The following is an 18,168-nucleotide window of genomic DNA, read 5'->3' on the forward strand; positions in this document are numbered from 1 at the left end:
CCTCTAAGATCATTGAGTCCAACCTATCACCTAATCCTTCTAATTAACTAAACCATGACACTACATGCCTCATCCAGCCTCCTCTTAAAACACCTCCAGGGATGGTGACTCCACCACATCCCTGGGCAGCCCATTCCAATGCAAATCACTCTTTCTGTGAAGAACTTCTTCCTAATATCCAACCTAAACCTGCCCTGGCACAGTTTGAGACTGGGTCCTCTTGCTCTGTCACTGAGTGCCTGGGAGAAGAGATCAACCCCCACCTGGCTACAGCCTCTTTTCATCTGCTCCTGTTACTGATACTCAAAGTTCAAGCTATAATTTTTATTAAAGACTGATCTGGTCTGTCCTTGCTTGTGCCTCTGACAACATCCTGCTCATGAGAGGCGTTCCACAGCTCCTCCTTTCCCTGCATGACACAACTCCTTTGAATAATCCATTAATAAACGAGAGCTGGACCATGGAGGAAAAGAAGGCAAATCCAGAAATGAGTTGTACCCTAATCTTTGAGAATCAGAACATGAATTCCCAGATTCAGACTTAATTCTGCTGCCAAGCAAATCATCCATCCACTGATTTTCCCAATGCCTGAGCAAAGAAGGCAATTTCCATTTCTGAGAGAGAACCCTGAAAGGTCTTGAAGGATTCCCTCTCAAGTTTGCCTCTGTTTCTTTTCTGGGTTAGATGGATCCTAAACAGGATTTCACAGCTTTGAGATATAAATGTTACTGGAGAAGTGAAGATAAAAAGGCAATAACAGCACACTCTGTAAGGCACCTTGTGATGGCTGAATAAAAATGACATTTTCTATTATTTCTGTGACATTGCTAAGTAACCCAGAAATTCTCCAGTGCAAGCATGTGATAGTTCAGCATAATTTCTGCTGTCAATGAATTCAACTGCGTTAAATTCTAACTACAACAAGCAAATATTTACACCTCTTGCTTCACCCCCAGTTGTCAGCCTCTGCAATGCCTTCTGCCCCAAGGAGCACTGCAGCCTGAAAGCAATAAGGAAGAGGAAAGCTTGGAGTATTGCTTTCGGAGAACTTAGAATCACAGAATCAGTCAGGGTTGGAAGGGACCACAAGGAGCATCTAGTTCCAACTCTCTTGACATGCCCAGGGACATCCTACCTTAGATCAGGCTGGCCACAGCCTCAGCCAGCCTGGCCTTAAACACCTCCAGGGATGGGGCCTCAACCACCTCCCTGGGCAACCCATTCCAGCCTCTCTCCACTCTCATGCTGAACAACTTCCTCCTCACATCCAGTCTGAACCTCCCCACCTCCAGCTTTGCTCCATTTCTCCTAGTCCTGTCACTTCCTGATTGCCTAAAAAGTCCCTCCCCAACATTTTTGTAGCCCACTTCAGACACTGAAAGGCCACACTAAGGTCATCTCAGAGCCTCCTCTTCTCCAGACTGAACAGCTCCAACTCTTTCAGTCTGTGCTAGTAGCAGAGCTGCTGCAGCCCTCTGAGCATCCTCGTGGCCCTTCTCTGGACACGCTCCAGCACATCCACATCCTTCTTGTAATGGAGGCTCCAGAACCAGATGCAGTACTCCAGGTGACAATTTCCTCAAAGCTTCCTTCTTAGGAAGAAGTTTAAAACTACAAGTCAGCACAGCAAAGTTGGCCACACACACCTGAAAGAGCACACAGATGGAGTGAAAGTTTGTTTTGTTGACTCATTAGCTGTGGGTTTATTTATTGAGCATTGGTAGGTGCAAGTGGCTATTATTACATCCTGGTAAGAGGCAAGAAAACAAAGGAGAATGTGAGTCTGGTTTTCAGAGATTGGGCTGTGAAACAGATACTACTGAGCAGTCAAGGAGCACAAGCATACAGAGACTGAGCTGTGGTAAGAAGCATGCCGGGGTAGGTATAGGCTGGATGTTAGGAGGAAGTTCTTCACAGAGAGAGTGATTGGCATTGGAATGGGCTGCCCAGGGAGGTGGTGGAGTCACCATCCCTGGAGGTGTTCAAGAAAAGACTGGATGAGGCACTTAGTGCCATGGTCTAGTTGACTGGCTAGGGCTGAGTGCTAGGTTGGCCTGGATGATGCTGGAGGTCTCTTCCAACCTGGTTGATTCTATGGTCTAGTTGACTGGCTAGGGCTGGGGGATAGGTTGAACTGGATGATCTTGGAGGTCTCTTCCAACCTGGTTGATTCCATGATTCTATGATTCTATGCCCTTCTTGTTGCCTGAAAAAAAGAGCAATGACTTCAGGATTCATCCCTGAGCAAACAGGCAGGAGATACAAAACGACCATTCACCAAAGCAAGGACACAGCCAGGTGCAGGTCAAGGAGGCGAGGAGAAGTAAGTTAGGGTTATGGCTCACTGGAGGTGACTTTTAATGACTGGTTTTGTCAGTCTGGACTGACCTGACTCTGAGTCTCACCTTCTCTCACTGTGGGAAGTTATTTGTTGCATTTTCATCTTAAGGCTCATTCAGCTTTGGTTTTTTTTAGCTAATCCATAATTATCAGGCTAGACAGGCACAGAACACATATTGCTAGCTTAGGCATGTATATTCTGTGTGAGGATGCAAAAACATGTTATGCAACAGGTGTGCCTGATAGATCTGTGTAAGGATATCTCAGCACAATGCTCCAACTTGATGGTGGATGGAAGGGGTTCTAGTTTTGATACGAGAGCAAATTGTAGCACTTCCTCCTCCAACCATTTAAGCTGTATTCATCATTCCTACTCCTAGTGCCACACTTTTCCCTGGTGCATCCTTACTGAGGAAATGTCATTAGTGAGGATTTTGTTCAACTGGAGTCATAAAACAAAAAAAGGAGGTGACTACAGCCTATACAAATCAGCCTCAGGGAAGTCTTTGGGAGAAAACTGATAGTGCTGAGTAGTTTAGAAAGCTAATGTTGTCATTCAGAGTAAGATTTAAAACTAAGGGTAAAATACAGAAAGAGAATGAGGGCAAGTTGATGGAGGCAGCTGGGGAAATCTTCAATGGCAAGAAGGCAAATAAATCTTTTTTACCTGACTATTAGTGTAGCTAAGCATGAATAACTCTGCCTTTGCCTTTCACCTTCCCTCCAAGGTTACACAAACCTAAATAATTAAAAGGCCAGATAGCACTGTGCTTGACCAGAAATAAATTTCACCCCTAGTGTATGATGTGTGCTGCAAAGCTAAACCCAGTAGCTCTCTTAAAACTCCTGTGGCAGGGGAATGAGAAAGGAAAAACAAAGTGATGCTTGTCTGTGTCACTACTGCTTCTCAAATTGCTTGTTCTGAATATTTTCAGAGACAGCTGTGAATGGTAAGTAAAAGGCATTTGTAGGGATGTTTGCAGGAGTATGGAAAGTTGTCCTACTACTGGAAGGAGTCCAGATAGGACTGTCCAGATAGTCATATAGATAAAATGACAAACTCATTTTGAATTACACTTGTAATTGGCAACTTTGAAGCCACCAGCTATTACAGCCAGAGGTTTCCTCAGGACACATATCATAAATATTGCCATAGCATGTCTTGCATATCTTTTCCTACAGTCCATAGAATCAACCAGGTTGGAAGAGACCTCCAACATCATCCAGGCCAACCTAGCACCCAGCCCTAGCCAATCAACCAGACCATGGCACCAAGTGCCTCAGCCAGGCTGTCCTTGAACACCTTCAGGGATGGCAACTCCACCACCTCCCTGGGCAGCCCATTCCAATGCCAATCACTCTCTCTGCTAACAACTTCCTCCTAACAACCAGCCTAGACCTCCCCTGGCACAACTTGAGATTGTGTCCCTTTGTTCTGCTGCTGGTTGCCTGGGAGAAGAAACCAACCCCTACCTGGCTACAGCCTCCCTTCAGGCAGTTGCAGACAGCAATGCAGTCACCCCTGAGCCTCCTCTTCTCCAGGTTGCACACCCCCAGCTCCCTCAAGGCTGTGCTCCAGGCCCCTCACCAGCCTTGCTGTCCTTCTCTGAACACATTCCAGTATCTCAATATCTCTCTTGAATTGAGGGGCCCAGAACTGGACACAGGACTCAAGGTGTGGTCTGACCAGTGTTGAGTACAGAATAACCTTCCTTGTCCTACTGGCCACTCTGCTCCTGATCCAGGCCAGGATGCGTTGGTCTTCTTGGCCACCTGGGCACACTGCTGGCTCATCTTCAGCTACTATCTACCAGTACCCCCAGGTCCTTTTCTTCCTGGCTGCTCTCAGCCACTCTGTCCCCAGCCTATAGTGCTGCTTGGGGTTGTTGTGGCCAAAGTGTAGAGCCCTGCACTTGGCCTTGTTACATCTCATCCCATTGGCCTCTGCCCACCCATCCAGCCTGGCAAGATCCCTCTGCAGGTTTCTCCTGCCCTCCAACAGATCCACACCTGCTCTTAGCTTGGTGTCATCTGCAAACTTACTGATGCTGGACTCAATCCCCTGGTCCACATTATCAGTAAAGATATTCTGATGCTGGACTCAATCCCTTGGTCCAGACAATCAATAAAGATATTGAACAGGACCGGGCCCAGCACTGATTCTTGTTGAACTCATTCATAAAGTCTCCAAATATCCTCTAACTCGTTCATAAAGTCTCCAAATATCCTCTTTTCTTAACCATTCCAGGCTGACCAGGTGTGCTCCTGAGGGAAAAGAAAAGCTGAGGCAGGGGACAAACCTCAACTACAGAAACTTTGCAACTATGTCATCAGGTGGTAGAGTCGCCGTCCCTGGGGCACTTCAAGGCAAGGTTGGACGTGGCACTTGGTGCCATGGTCTATCCTTGAGCTCTGTGGTAAAGGGTTGGACTTGATGATCTGTGAGGTCTCTTCCAACCCTGATGATACTGTGATACTGTGATACTGTGATACTGTGATCAGAAAGTCCCCTGTGCATTCACTTGCTAATCTGAATTGCTCTCCGCATGTATGGATACCTATACACACATACACAAAACATACACTGTTTGTCTCCTGTTTCCAAAGTCCTGCTTGTCTTGTTAGGCTTGATGGGACTGCTCAGAACAGGTAAAGAAAAGCAAGGTGTGAGCCTTCACAGGAGCAGGGTTAAAGGCTGTGTGCCCTCTGATGAACAGAGCACCACCAAGCAGGTGTTTGTAAAGCAAAAGCTGCAAAGGCACTTTGCACACTGGCTGAAGAATGGGGCATCTTTACTAGAATTGTAAGTGATACAAATGCAACAATAATTGCAGCCTAAATCACCAGCTACCTAGAAATAAATTTTACTGAGAAGGAGGATTCATGCCAAGCTCATAAGTAGCTTAAGCAGTGTGTCTGTGGAAGATATGCCAGCATACATGCTGTATCCTTTTAGACAGCCAGTAGTGATTCACTACTAAGTTAAGACTTTTGGCCTCCATAAAAACTGGAGATATTCTATCACTGCCAGCATCAGCTGGAAAACACTTCTCTTCTGTGTGCTTCACAAACACACCTCTCAGCAGTTTTCTTAAAGATGGGATCCCATGTTCCACTAAGGATCTTTGTTCTCTTTGCTGAAAGCCTTCAACTTCTGTACCAAATCCACAACTAAAACCAGGCAGTCACCAGACACATCACAAGGATTAAACCAGCAAACTGCTAGGAGGCTCCATCTCTCTTCAAAGAGACCAACTTCATGAGCAAGAAACACATCAAACCTGCCTCTAACAATAGAAAGATTCTTCTTGTGTGACTCACTAATCCAATTTCTTTCAAATCAAACAGAAAGTTAAATGCTCTTTTATGTTAAGAGTGAATACCCATCCCAGCCCCCTCCATTAGGCAGAGAAACTGTCATGATTTAAGAGTACATTACTGCAGAGATGGGTTTTCATCTCGTCATTGCAGCACCAACTTCCAGAGCTCCAGCTGGATACAAGGAACATGAGAAATACTGTGTTCTACCAGGCAGGGCCTTTTCCTCTTCTAGATATTTAATCAGGTTTGCAGGATGTGTGATCAACAAATGAGATGTGAGAGCCTGTGTGTTAGGGTTTTATACCCCCAGGCAAATTAATAATCAGTATAGAACATTGCTGCTGATCACCTCACAGGCTTCCTGCAAAGCAACTCCTGATAGACTCTTGCCAGGATGAGTGTTCAGGTTTTCCGGCACAACATCTAAACTACTTTTTCCACCACTTCCCTTCTGCATCTCCTCAGCCTGTGGCTAAAGTAGGCAATTTTCTGTTTTTTTAACCACTGCATGTGGTTATATTAGAAAGGATTTTTGCCAAGGTTTAAGCTGTTGAAAAGGCAAGATCAGCTCTACATAGCTGCAGAGATGACAAATACAAAAGGAGTTCTGAGTAATCCTGAGTGGTTTTAATAACCAGATATTTCAATATGCACTGGGAATGGTCAGGCTGCTGCAGGAGTGGCTCTTTCTCTTGGTGTTCCATCTGTTTAATTTCCAATTCAATTCTCTCAGGACAACACATTTGCAGAGCTCTGACACACCAAGTAGTTTGTAAAAAATCAGAGACTTCACTGCTGCTTTTTACAGCACTGATAGCAGCACAGATTAAAACCCACTAAATTAGGCTCTCAGCAAAATTAACTTCTCAGTTGTTACCTCTCATATACTTCACTTCATGTATCAAATAATCAGCATAAGAACATAAAAGTCTCTGTTTTCAAATGTGCCTTCCTCAGGTGACATTTTCTGCTGAACTCCTCCTGCAGTGAAGCAGCTATGACTTTTTGTGGAAGATTCAGCCTCAGCATTGATTTATTTCTACAGTGTTGTTTTTAGCAGCACCTAAAATTAAGGGCAAACTTTACTGTTAACTACCTTCTAACAAAGCTCAAGGATGCTGTTTAAATCGTGTCCAGTTACAGGTCAAATGTCACAAAAATCAACAAACCAAATAATGTGTTTAAATCCAGTTCGCTTTTCAACACTGCACAGTGACCATGCCCCATCCCAGTGTGAAATGTAGGGAAAATCCTCACCCTGACAGGTGCAGGAGACATATCCTGAAGGCTGAGATGAAATCAGAAGACCTGGTGCTCCAAGATCAAACCCAATGTGGTAAGGATGAGTAGCAAGTGGATATCGCTGGCACCCCTGGGAATATCTCAAACAACCCCAGCCCTCCCAGCTTAGCCAACCCCAAAACCCTCCCCTGACCCTGGCTGGTGTCCATCCCCAGTGAACTGAAGTTCTGTCCAGGCAAAAATGTGCATCAGCTTCACAGGGTTTTGATGAAAGACTTATGTCAGAGGTTCAAGACCTTAGGTGGCAGCAAGAAGACAGCAAGCATATGAAGAGAAGTAGGCCTTGAATGTACTTTTAAGAGAAAAATGTCTCTTTTCCTTATCCCAGGGATACAGAGGATGAATATAATCAGTGCCTGGTTTGTATTCATACAGCTCTCAGCAGGACCAGTAATGAATGCAGTTATTGTACCCTGGCATCAAAAACTCTGTTGGTTCTTTTGGTGTGATTTTGCATTTGGTCTCAGCTGATAAATGAATTGAGATTGGCAGGAATCCTGATTTGCAGGTTTAGGGCAAGGTGCAAGGCTGTCTGAAATGTGACAGCTGAGATACCATGCATGCAATGAGAAGTTACACAAAAAGCAAGGATTTGCATTCTCCTATCAGCTTTACTTAGAGTTCTTAAAGCAACTTACAGCTGAATTCATAAGACCCCATTTATGCACACTCCTAATGAGTTACAAAGACAGGCTGTATCAGCCAGATCTTGTAATCCAGTCCCCTGTACCGAATAAAGTCCTGTTTACTGGAGTACTGTGTGCAGTTCTGGAGCTCCCAACACAAGAAGGACACGGACCTGATAGAGCGAGTCTAGAGGGGGGCCACAAAGATGCTCAGAGGGCTGCAGCAGCTCTGCTGTGAGAGAGTTTGGGCTCTTCAGCCTGGAAAAGAGGAGGCTTTGAGGAGACCATAGAGTAGCCTTCCAGTATCTGAAGGGGGTCTACAGGAAGGCTGGGGAGGGACTATTGACAAGGTCTTGTAATGACAGGATGAGGGTCAATGGGTTCAAACTGGCAGAGGGGCAATACAAACTAGATGTCAGGAAAGGGTTCTTTACAGTGAGGGTGGTGAGACACTGGCACAGGTTGCCCAGGGAGGTTGTGGATGCTCCCTCCCTGGAGTTGTTCAAGCCCAGATTGAATGAGGCCTCGAGCAACTTGTTCTAGTGGGAGGTGTCCCTGCCTATGGATGAAAACATCATCTCGCATCAACTCATTTCACCTCTGCAACACTTTGCACCTGCTGTGTTTTGCAAGAAACCACTTGTGTACACACTTAATCTTGTTCCCCCAGCTCTTGAATCCTTTTCCATGGCTACAACTGCATGTAAATCAGTAGTGGTACTCTTAATATCTAAGAGTACCCAGGGAACAAATTTGGCTTGAGACATATAGGCAAGCAAAACTAAAGTAGAACATCTACATTTAGTCAAATCAACTTCTCCCATATTTATGGGAATAAAATATTTGTAGCTATCATTCATCTGACCTAAGCACAGTGAAATATTCAAATATAGACAACAACCTTAATTTAAATAATTTATCCTCACTGTGAATTTTCTGTGCTAACAAAATATTGCATTATGAGTTTCAGAAATATTCATGACTGGTGTCAAGGCTTGCTGGATTTAACACACTTTGAAAGATCTGGCTTAAGGCATAAGGACAAAGTAAGGATATTTCAATACAGGCAGTGAGGAATCATATAAGACTAATTTATAGACTCGGCATAAAATTTGCCTATTCCCGTGGGCAACATTGAAATTTATTTGCTTGAAGCAACTTGCCAGAATTCCTGTGAGCAAACAAAGATTTATATCAGCTGTTAATGACTGCGAGTTGGATGCAAATCAGAGAAACTGAGGAAGGCATCAGTGAGGCGTAATGTACACCGCATCTTCAGATACCTGCAGGAGAGAGAGAGGGACTACATCATAAAAATCCGAGAAACATAAGTCTGCAGAAGTGCAAGGAGTTCATCTTGATTTACCAGAGTAGCAAGCAGCACATCTACAGTTTTGCTAGTGCAAATAAGAAAAAAGTGGTGGTGATGATGAAATTTTACTAGCCTGGTGCAATATATGGCAAAGAGAACAATCAGGAATGGCATGGGCTGAAGGGACATTGTAGCCAGGTGGGGGGTGGCCTCTTCTCCCAGGCAACCAGCAATAGAACAAGGGGACACAGTCTCAAGTTGTGCCAGGGAAGGTATAGGCTGGATATTAGGCAGAAGTTCTTCACAGAGAGAGTGATTTCCCATTGGAATGGGCTGCCCAGGGAGGTGGTGGAGGCACCGTCCCTGGGGGTCTTCAAGAAAAGCCTGGATGAGGCACTTAGTGCCATGGTCTAGTTGACTGGGTAGGGCTGGGTGATAGGTTGGACTGGATGATCTTGGAGGTCTCTTCCAACCTGGTTGATTCTATGATTCTATGATTCTATGAACATAGATCAGCCTGCAAATAGTTTGAGCTTCTTTGGCTATGGCTCTCAACCCTGGTAACACTTTTAGAACTTTTAATGCTGTTCAGGTGCAAAAGGCAATGCAATTCTCTTCTAGGACACTTGGGAAAGAGTATTTAACAGCATAATCCACTTAATACGTGTTGGTCAAAAGGGCATAATTATCGACAAGCAGACCACGGGTAAAATCCCCATTAGCAAGTTCCACACATCAATGGATGCCCACTCTGGTTGAATGAAAGCTGATAATGGCATTGTGTGCTCTCAGTGTATTTAAACAAAGCTCCCTGGCTGTAAGGTTAGGGTAGAGTTCTATGTGTTGAAACAACTGATAATTGCATTGACATAGTGGATACCCTATTTTTAGATGAATCGGTGAGGGCTTCCAGCCCTAGAGTTGTTGCCCTAGATAATGGCCAAGAGAGAATGAACAAAAGCTGTCTTGTGTAAAATGCAGTGCAGATACATTACCATGCTACAACAGTTTCTACCCTTCTGCCATTGCATTTACTGGTATGACTTTTGATTCTTTAACCTTGCCATAGTTTATGGAAATATTTATGTGCAGGTAAAGATTGCAAATATCCATGAATACACCACACAAAGGTAGCAGCAACAATTCTGTGCAGTAACAGAACTGGGTCTCCAGCATTTACCTTTTTCCTCTTCTTGCAATAACTTATAGTGTTACAACAGAGCCTTTGGATTCTTGGGTGAAATTTAGATTAATCATATGCCCTCTTTAGTTTTATTAGGTTATGAGCAGTGTCAGGTTTGACTTAACCCAGCTGCCATGAATGCTGTGCATCAAGGTAGCACAGGACCTGGATAACAGCTTCTATATGGACCAGACTGCTGGTAGAGCACATAAATCACAGCTTACAAGAATGAGCTGCATTGTAGGTTCTTGCATTTTTATACTGACTGGCTTGAGTCATTGTTTTTGCATGATCTGGTTACTGACAAACGTGTGGTGATTTTGTTTTAACCATTTATAGGGAAGTAACTTGAGGGGGGGAAAAATCGTTATTGAAAATATTAAAATGGGAAATTGAAAGGGAAATGGTGGGAAATTGAAAGGGAAATGGTGGGAAATTGAAAGGGAAATGGTGGGAAATGATCACTATGTTAATATCCAAACACAATCTTATGAGCCTGTTCATGTCAGTTAGCAGCACTCAGCAGTAACACCTGATCACAAAAAGGAACTTCAAGTTTGCCTGAGCTGAAACGCTTTGTCCACTGGTGCTTCAGGTTATGGCATCAGAGAGTGCTTGCAGGGAAAATGCCTGAGTACTTGTCCATCTGGGTGAGTAAAATGCCTGTAAAACTGACAATTTTCTCTGTAATCTCCTTGAAAAACTGTGACCAGTTTGTTCCAGAGTGAACATCCACAATGCTTCCTATTTCAAACTGAATCTATCTGGAAAAATCTCTGAAGGTGGTCAGGTCACAGCTTATATTTTTAATATACTACCTTTAGATCAAAACAATTATCAGCTGAAAGAAATTAGTCCCATTAAAGAAGCCACAAACGATGTTGGAGTAGCCACCAACCCCTTTCCTACCTGTTGGCCCCCCGGCCTTTGTGTGTGTCCCCCCCCCAGTCACTGGTGTACACCAGATGGACTCACCAGTGATGCCAGGAGGAGAATCCCTCTGCCCAGTTGGGCACAGCTTGCAGCTTCTGCTCTTCTTGGTGGGGATTAAATAGGGGAGTGGGCAAGGAGGTCAAAGTGGCCACACGTGGGGTGGGAGGAGATGCCAACAGAGCCCAGGTGCTCTGGGGTTGGGGGAGAAAAAGGGGAGAAGTGAGGCAAGTGGGGTGGAGAATGGGCAGATATGGTGTTCCAGTATGATCTGGTATAGGTGATCTTGCTCTGGCAGAGGGGTTGGGCTCGGTGATCTTTCAAGGTCACTTCCAGCCCTTAACATTCCATGATTCTGTAAAAAAAGGCATAAGCTACAGAGTTCAGGTGAACACTACAGAGAAATAAACACAGAAAAAAAAAAGTGAACAGAAGCACCTAGAAAGTGCAGTGACAGCTTCCCATTTTTTTAAAGATATCAAGACAGTGCAAACTTTGCCCCTTTTAGACTCTAACCAGCATGAAACTGCCTGGCATGTATCCATTGTTAAACCAGAAAAACACTTTTTCTGCCATAAAGGCCACTGAAACAGTACAGAAGGAACAAAACTGATTAAAAAAATTGCCTATCCAGTCAACTAGACCATGGCACTAAATGCCTCATCCAGATGTTCCCTACTGATCCTATATCATCGTGTCTTGATGAATACAAATGATTCAAAAGCCCATCCAGATCCTGAGGAGCACAAAAAAAAGGAAGAGGATGAATAAATCTCCAGGAAAGATTAATCAAAGTGCAATTCCCATTAGGCCCATTAATTACTATAGAGCTTCTTAATCAAAATAACTCCAAAGCAATATACTGATGTCAGAGTAGAAGTATTTGTTCTGAGATAAATATTGCACAAAACCAGGTAAATCTGCTAACTAGGATTGATTTACTCTTTTTTGGTTTTGTAATCATTAGAGATTAAATCTCTTGATTTACAGGGCTGCTGAGTGAGAGTTTCTTCATACTTTTAATGCATACTTTAAGCTGCTTCAGACCTGAGATGCTGAAACACAAAAGGCATAAAACAAACTGGGTAAATAAACTCATATGTAACTGGCATATGAAAAGAGCTCAAATGAGTTTTCACTCGGGCTGAATAAATCCACAGCTGAGGAGTGTTTGGCTCGGTGCCCATGCAGGAGCTCTCTGCCCAGGAGGCAGAGCAGCAGATTCAGGGTAGGCACCGATAAGCCACCAAACCAGACCTTGCACTTACAGCTTAGCCTGGATGAGAAGAGGTAACCCAGCTCTGTGAAATGCATCTGACATATCTGGTGTTCCTAATAGCTTAAGAGCAGGACAATCACACACAAGCAAAAAAAAACCCTAAAGCAGCCTTCTGTAAGGTATTTCCCACTCTGCATTGGAGTGGGAATGCCAATGGCATCCTGGCCTGCATCAGGAGCAGTGTGGCCAGTAGGACAAGGGAGGTTATTCTTCCCCTGTACTCAGCACTGGTCAGGCCACACCTTGAGTACTGTGTCCAGTTCTGGGCCCCTCAATTCAAGAAAGATGTTGAGGTGCTGGAACATGTCCAGAGAAGGGCAACAAAGCTGGACAGGGGCCTGGAGCACAAATCCTATGAGGAGAGGTTGAGGGAGCTGGGCCTGTTTAGCCTGGAGGAGGCTCAGAGGTGATCTTATTACTGTCTACAACTACCTGAAGGGGCATTGTAGCCAGGTGGGGGGTGGCCTCTTCTCCCAGGCAACCAGCAATAGAACAAGGGGACACAGTCTCAAGTTGTGCCAGGGTAGGTATAGGCTGGATATTAGGAAGAAGTTCTTCACAGAGAGAGTGATTTCCCATTGGAATGGGCTGCCCAGGGAGGTGGTGGTGGCACCGTCCCTGGGGGTGTTCAAGAAAAGACTGGATGAGGCACTTAGTGCCATGGTCTGGTTGATTGGATAGGGCTGGGTGATAGGTTGGACTGGATGCTCTTGGAGGTATCTTCCAACCTGGTTGATTCTGTATGTCCATCAGTTATAAGTGAGCAGGGAAGGTTCATGTACCTCAACATTAAAAGGTGTGGAACAGTATTATAACAAGCCCCTTATCCCATTTCTGTCTATGTTTCATGAGCCTGCAGGGCTGTTTATGGGTTGTTTTTCCTCATTGTGAGTACCTGTAAGGAGCCAAATGCATCCTTTCCATACCATATAGCAGTCAACAGAGGGGCATTTAGCTTATTGTACCTGAAAAATAAAAACAGGATGGAGAAGACACACTGAGGTTGTTGGCTCAGGAGCAGGTAAAATAAAATAGCTGATGATGATATGGACTACTGCAGGGGTAAAAAAAAAAAACACTTCTCAACTTCTTTTCGAATCTCCTCTCTTTGTCCTTTAATTCATTGTGGCCTCTCACTGATTCCAGAATGAAGGATTTGCACCTGCACGAGTTACAGAGCATCACTCTGTCAATAAGCTGCTTTTGTTTGTAGTGGGAAAAGTTGCCTTCACAGGCAGGAAGAACGTGGACTAGTAAAGTTGCACTCATGTAATTCAAGAAACAATGACCTGTTGTGCTCAAATTGTGGGTTCAGTGGAAGTTGCAATGTGCCTCCTTGGTTTCACCAATTTGCTCTTACAATTCCACACAGATCCAAGGTCTTCTCTGACTCGTAAGCAATTGCAGGAAAGGGCTATGGAAGTGGTTGAGAGTGAGGAGCAGAAAGCTTGTAAGTGACTAAAAAAAGGAACCCTTTCAAAACACTCCAGAAAAGCACTTGAGATTTGGTGTCTGTACCATGCAGGGGTTCACAGTGGTCTCAGTGGTTAAAATCTCTGGCAGTGAGGAATGTGCTTCAAAAGGGACATCACTAGAGAGAAATAATTGCTAGTTCTGGCCTTTTCTGTAGGTCTCAGGGTGGGTGCTTCCCTCTGATATTTCTTTAAATACTGTTCAAAATCTTTTGACTCCTTTTCAGCTGAGATGTCTGCACAGTGTCATGGAGATTATATGAATGTGGCCTGTTGTCAGAGACCCCTTTCATTGCCAGGGCAGCAGCTGCTTGTTCAAGTAAACAGCCTGCCACCTCCCATGGAGGGATGGCAGTAGTATTAAGGCCATTAAGCAGCTGATAGCTGAACTCACATCCTCTCCTTTTCATGTAGTCCAGCAAGTACTGTACCAAATCCTCAGCTACAGTAATTTGAATGAGCCCTGAAAGTGAACAATTACCAATAAAAATAAACAAAATTAAAGAGAGGCTTTTATCTTTTTGTCATGAGGCTTCATCCAAGAGATGCTGGTGGGAAGACACAACATATGATCCATGTCAACTGTCCCTGAAGCGAAAAGGGGGCACACTTTACATCTGAGACTCTTTTTTCTTCCTGATTATTTTCCTTAAAAAAAATTTGCTTTTACTGGTCGTATTTACTGTTGCCTCAACAGCACCAAGCACAGAATAACCACTGTGATGCTATTTCACAGGGCCAATGCCATTCTGGGGTGTATTAGAAGCAGTGTGGTTAGTAGGTTGAGAGAGGTTCTCCTGCCCCTCTACTCTGCTCTGATAAGGTTGCACCTGGAGTACTGTGTTCAGTTCTGTGGGCCCCAGTTCAAGAGGGACATGGAACTGCTTGAGGGAGTTCAGTACAGAGCCACAAAGATGATTAAGGGAATGGAACATCTCTTACAAGGAGAGACTGAGGGAGCTGGGGCTCTGCAGCTTGGAGAAGAGGGGACTGAGAGGTGACCTCATCAATGTTTACAAATATGTGAAGAGTGAGTGCCAGGAGGATGGAGTCAGGCTCTGCTTGGTGATGCCTGATGACAGGATGAGGGGCAATGAGTGGAAGCTGAGACACAGCAAGTTTCATTTAAACATGAAGAGGATTTTTTGTCCTGTGAGGGTGACAGAACACTGCAACAGGCTGCCCGGGGGCATTGTGGAGTCTCCCTCTCTGGAGATATTCAAGAACTGTCTGGATGCATTCCTGTGTGATCTGGTATAGGCAATCCTGCTCTGGCAGGGGGATTGGACTGGATGAGCTTTCGAGGTCCCTTCCAGCCCCTGGCATTCTGTGATTCTGTGATTCACTGAGTAGCTCCTAGCTAAGGCAAGAAAAAGCACCTGAAGCCATTAGTGTACAAATAATGTTGCTACAGTTACCTGTAAAAATAACAGACTGCCTTAATTTCCCAGCATTTTGCTTTACAAACGTCTACAAAGGCAGAGTACAATTGCTTTGAATCCGTGGGTATGCAAAGCTAACTTTCAGCAACTGAGTTCTGAGCGAGTTAGCCTGGATCATTTAATTTCATCTCCATCTGCCTCCTGAACAGTTTGGCATGAGTTTCTGAACACCCATCTGTGTCTGTGGGCTGGGTCAAGTGATTGTACTCCGAGACGTCATTTGGGATTCTTCTGGTTTGGGGCATTCATGAAAACCAGCGATTCATTGGCATTTCACTCTTTAGTCATTCTGGACTCATCCCACATGGTGCTTGTCAGCTAGGATACTTCTCTTGAACCTTTGTCCCAGGCTGGTTTGTGCAGTTGTTAGTGCTGCTGAGAGTGTAAGGACAAATCTCATAATCATGGAACATAGCCTCAATAGGGTCTGAATGGCCAAACACCTGACTAAAACCATGAATCTGTTCTCAGGTGGAGAGTCCAAGAGCTCCAAGAGTTTTTCATAGAATCATAGATCAGTCAGGTTTGGAAGGGACCACAAGGAGCATCTAGTTCCAACTCCCCTGCCATGGACAGGGACACCCTACCCTAGATCAGGCTGCCCACAGCCTCAGCCAGCCTGGCCTTAAACATCTCCACGGGTGGGGCCTCAACCACCTCCCTGGGCAACCCATTCCAGCCTCTCACCACTCTCATGGTAAAGAACTTCCTCCTCACAGCCAGTCTGAGCTTACCCATCTCCAGCTTTGTTCCATTCCCCCTAGTCCTGTTGCTACCTAATACCCTATAAAGTCCAGAGCCCTATGCATACTGCCATGGCATGTTATTAACAACATGGACCATGGATGCCTGTCAGTGCAGACTCCTGAAGTCCCAAACAATAATAGTGCATTTCAGTGATTCTATGGAGGTAGCAGAAGCAGTGTCTGGTGGAATACACTTTTCAGCTCCACCTGTGTAACTACAGTGATAGCCTGGAATGTTACCCCACAAATTTGAGCCAGTATTTGGCTGGAACCTCACACTCTGCCAGGGAAGGCTTCTCAAAATCATGGTGACATGGGAATAGTTTTCTGAGTCATTCCAGTAAGTCTCCAAGTGTAGATTTATTGACACAGTGCTATGGACACTTTCTCCACATTTCCAGTGTCTATCCTGCTTTACCAACTAAAAGGGGAATGGCTAAAATTGTGCAGGCTTCTCTTCCTGTTGCCTTGTGTCTGTTTTCCTTTTCCAGCAAAGCCAGCTCTTGGTCTCTTAGCTCAGAGAAGTTTGGGTCCAGCAGTAATTCCTAAGGGTTGCTATGTAAGTGCTGGCCAAAAGCTCATCTTTTGGCATTTCAATGTGTACTGGGGCTGAGCACAAAGAGTCATCTCATGATTCCATGGGCTCTACTTTCACAGGCTATGATGCTCCATATTCCTGTATTGCTGAACAAGTATTCCTAAGTTGCTACACTATCATTTCTCCATTTAAATAAAGCTGATCACAAAGGATGCTTTATAAATGTAAATCTATCAGTTCTGCTCAGCAGAACTCAGGGGCTTAGGGAGTGCTGATTGCATGCTGAAAGGTGAAGCAAGCACCGACTGAAAAATCAGCTTGCTGATTTAACTCTAGTGCACAGGGAAGAGCACTGCAGAGAAGGCTTCTTTTCTTCAAGGTCTTTAGCATAAATTAACTTGAAACCAAAAAGCTGCTGCAAAGATTTCTGCTGCAAAAGCTTTCAGTTCCCTACTCTTTCTCTCAATACACTGGTAACTTCTGAGCAGATTTTTCATCCTCAGAATGACTGTGGTCATTCTAACATTTGCCAAAATGAGAAATGTCACCTGATTTTGATGAAATTAAGAGAAATAAAGATGGGGATAAATATTTTCCTTCCACCACAACAATCGGGATCTTAGCTTGAATGCAGACACTGTAGCCTCTTCATCAAACTCATAGGCAGAGGAATGTCTAAGACCTTTTGTTGCAGCATCTGCTTAGTGTCTTCACCATCTCTTTTCCCCCATGACAAGTGGCACAAGCTAACTAATGCATGACTGCAGCACAGCTTAACCCCAGCGCTGTCAGTCCTCGCTAACTCTTCTGTTTCGACTCAAGGGTTCAAAAAGGAAAGTACAGCAAATTGCTCTGCCATTTGTGGCTCAGACCACGCAGCATTGGCGGAGCAGTGACCCATACAGAGCAATTCTCACGCCTGGTTTTCTCCTGCACTTGAAAACCTATATTTAGCAGTCAGAGCAATGCATTTGGCTCAAAGCAGACCCCAGATGCAAGGGTCTTTGCATTGCCTATTCTCGCAGCATTTTTTACCTAATGAACTTGCAAAGGAGTAGACTGAGCTGCTCCAGAGCGCCCTCCTCCCCCCGCCCCACCCCACCCCACCCCCCCCACCTCAGACTTACTGGGCTAGGCTGCCTTCGTCGTGGCAGCAAATCACTTTTCTACTTGCATCCACACACACAAAAATACATTCTGCTAACGATGGATTGCAAAGCTCTTTTGGGGTTTTTTTGTAGCCATGCACAGCTCAGGCTTCGGGAGAATTTGCATTGCACTCTTCAAAGCAGCTGAACTGCAGCTTTCCCTCTCTCCACCTCCCTTTTTTGCCCCCTCGTTCTCCCTGACACTTTTTTTTCGGAACACTGACTCTCCAGCTCCAGGCAAAACAGCCGCTGCTATTTTTCTCTTGATTTTCAAGGATCACCTCAAGTGAAACTTTGTGGCATTTTAAGAACAAGAGCATTTATCTGTGCTATTTATATAACACCTCCTTCATTAACCCTTGGAGTTCTGCTTGGATTAAAAACTAGATTGTCAAGGGTATGATGGGACCCTCCTCTTTCTCCCAATTCCTCCTCCTGCTTTGTAGCAAAAGATGTTGCTTTGTCATGTTTGAATTGCACCGTGGGAGTGACTATGGAAAGGGTTATGACACTGTCTTTTAGGATGGAT

The 18,168-nt window shown here is 44.7% G+C and overlaps 1 long non-coding RNA gene across 1 annotated transcript; it reads right to left on the reverse strand.

Annotated features, from left to right (window-relative positions):
• Nucleotides 1-8,695: 8,695 nt before the first annotated feature.
• On the reverse strand, nucleotides 8,696-11,123 carry LOC135185011 (uncharacterized). Its single transcript, XR_010306324.1, has 2 exons — nucleotides 11,060-11,123; nucleotides 8,696-8,872 (listed from the first exon to the last, which is right to left on the reverse strand). It is a non-coding gene; the product is annotated as an uncharacterized LOC135185011 (long non-coding RNA).
• Between the last annotated feature and the right edge of the window lie 7,045 nt (nucleotides 11,124-18,168).

Source organism: Pogoniulus pusillus, chromosome 22 (genome assembly GCF_015220805.1).
Source record: "Pogoniulus pusillus isolate bPogPus1 chromosome 22, bPogPus1.pri, whole genome shotgun sequence".
NCBI classification, from domain to species: Eukaryota; Metazoa; Chordata; class Aves; order Piciformes; family Lybiidae; genus Pogoniulus; species Pogoniulus pusillus.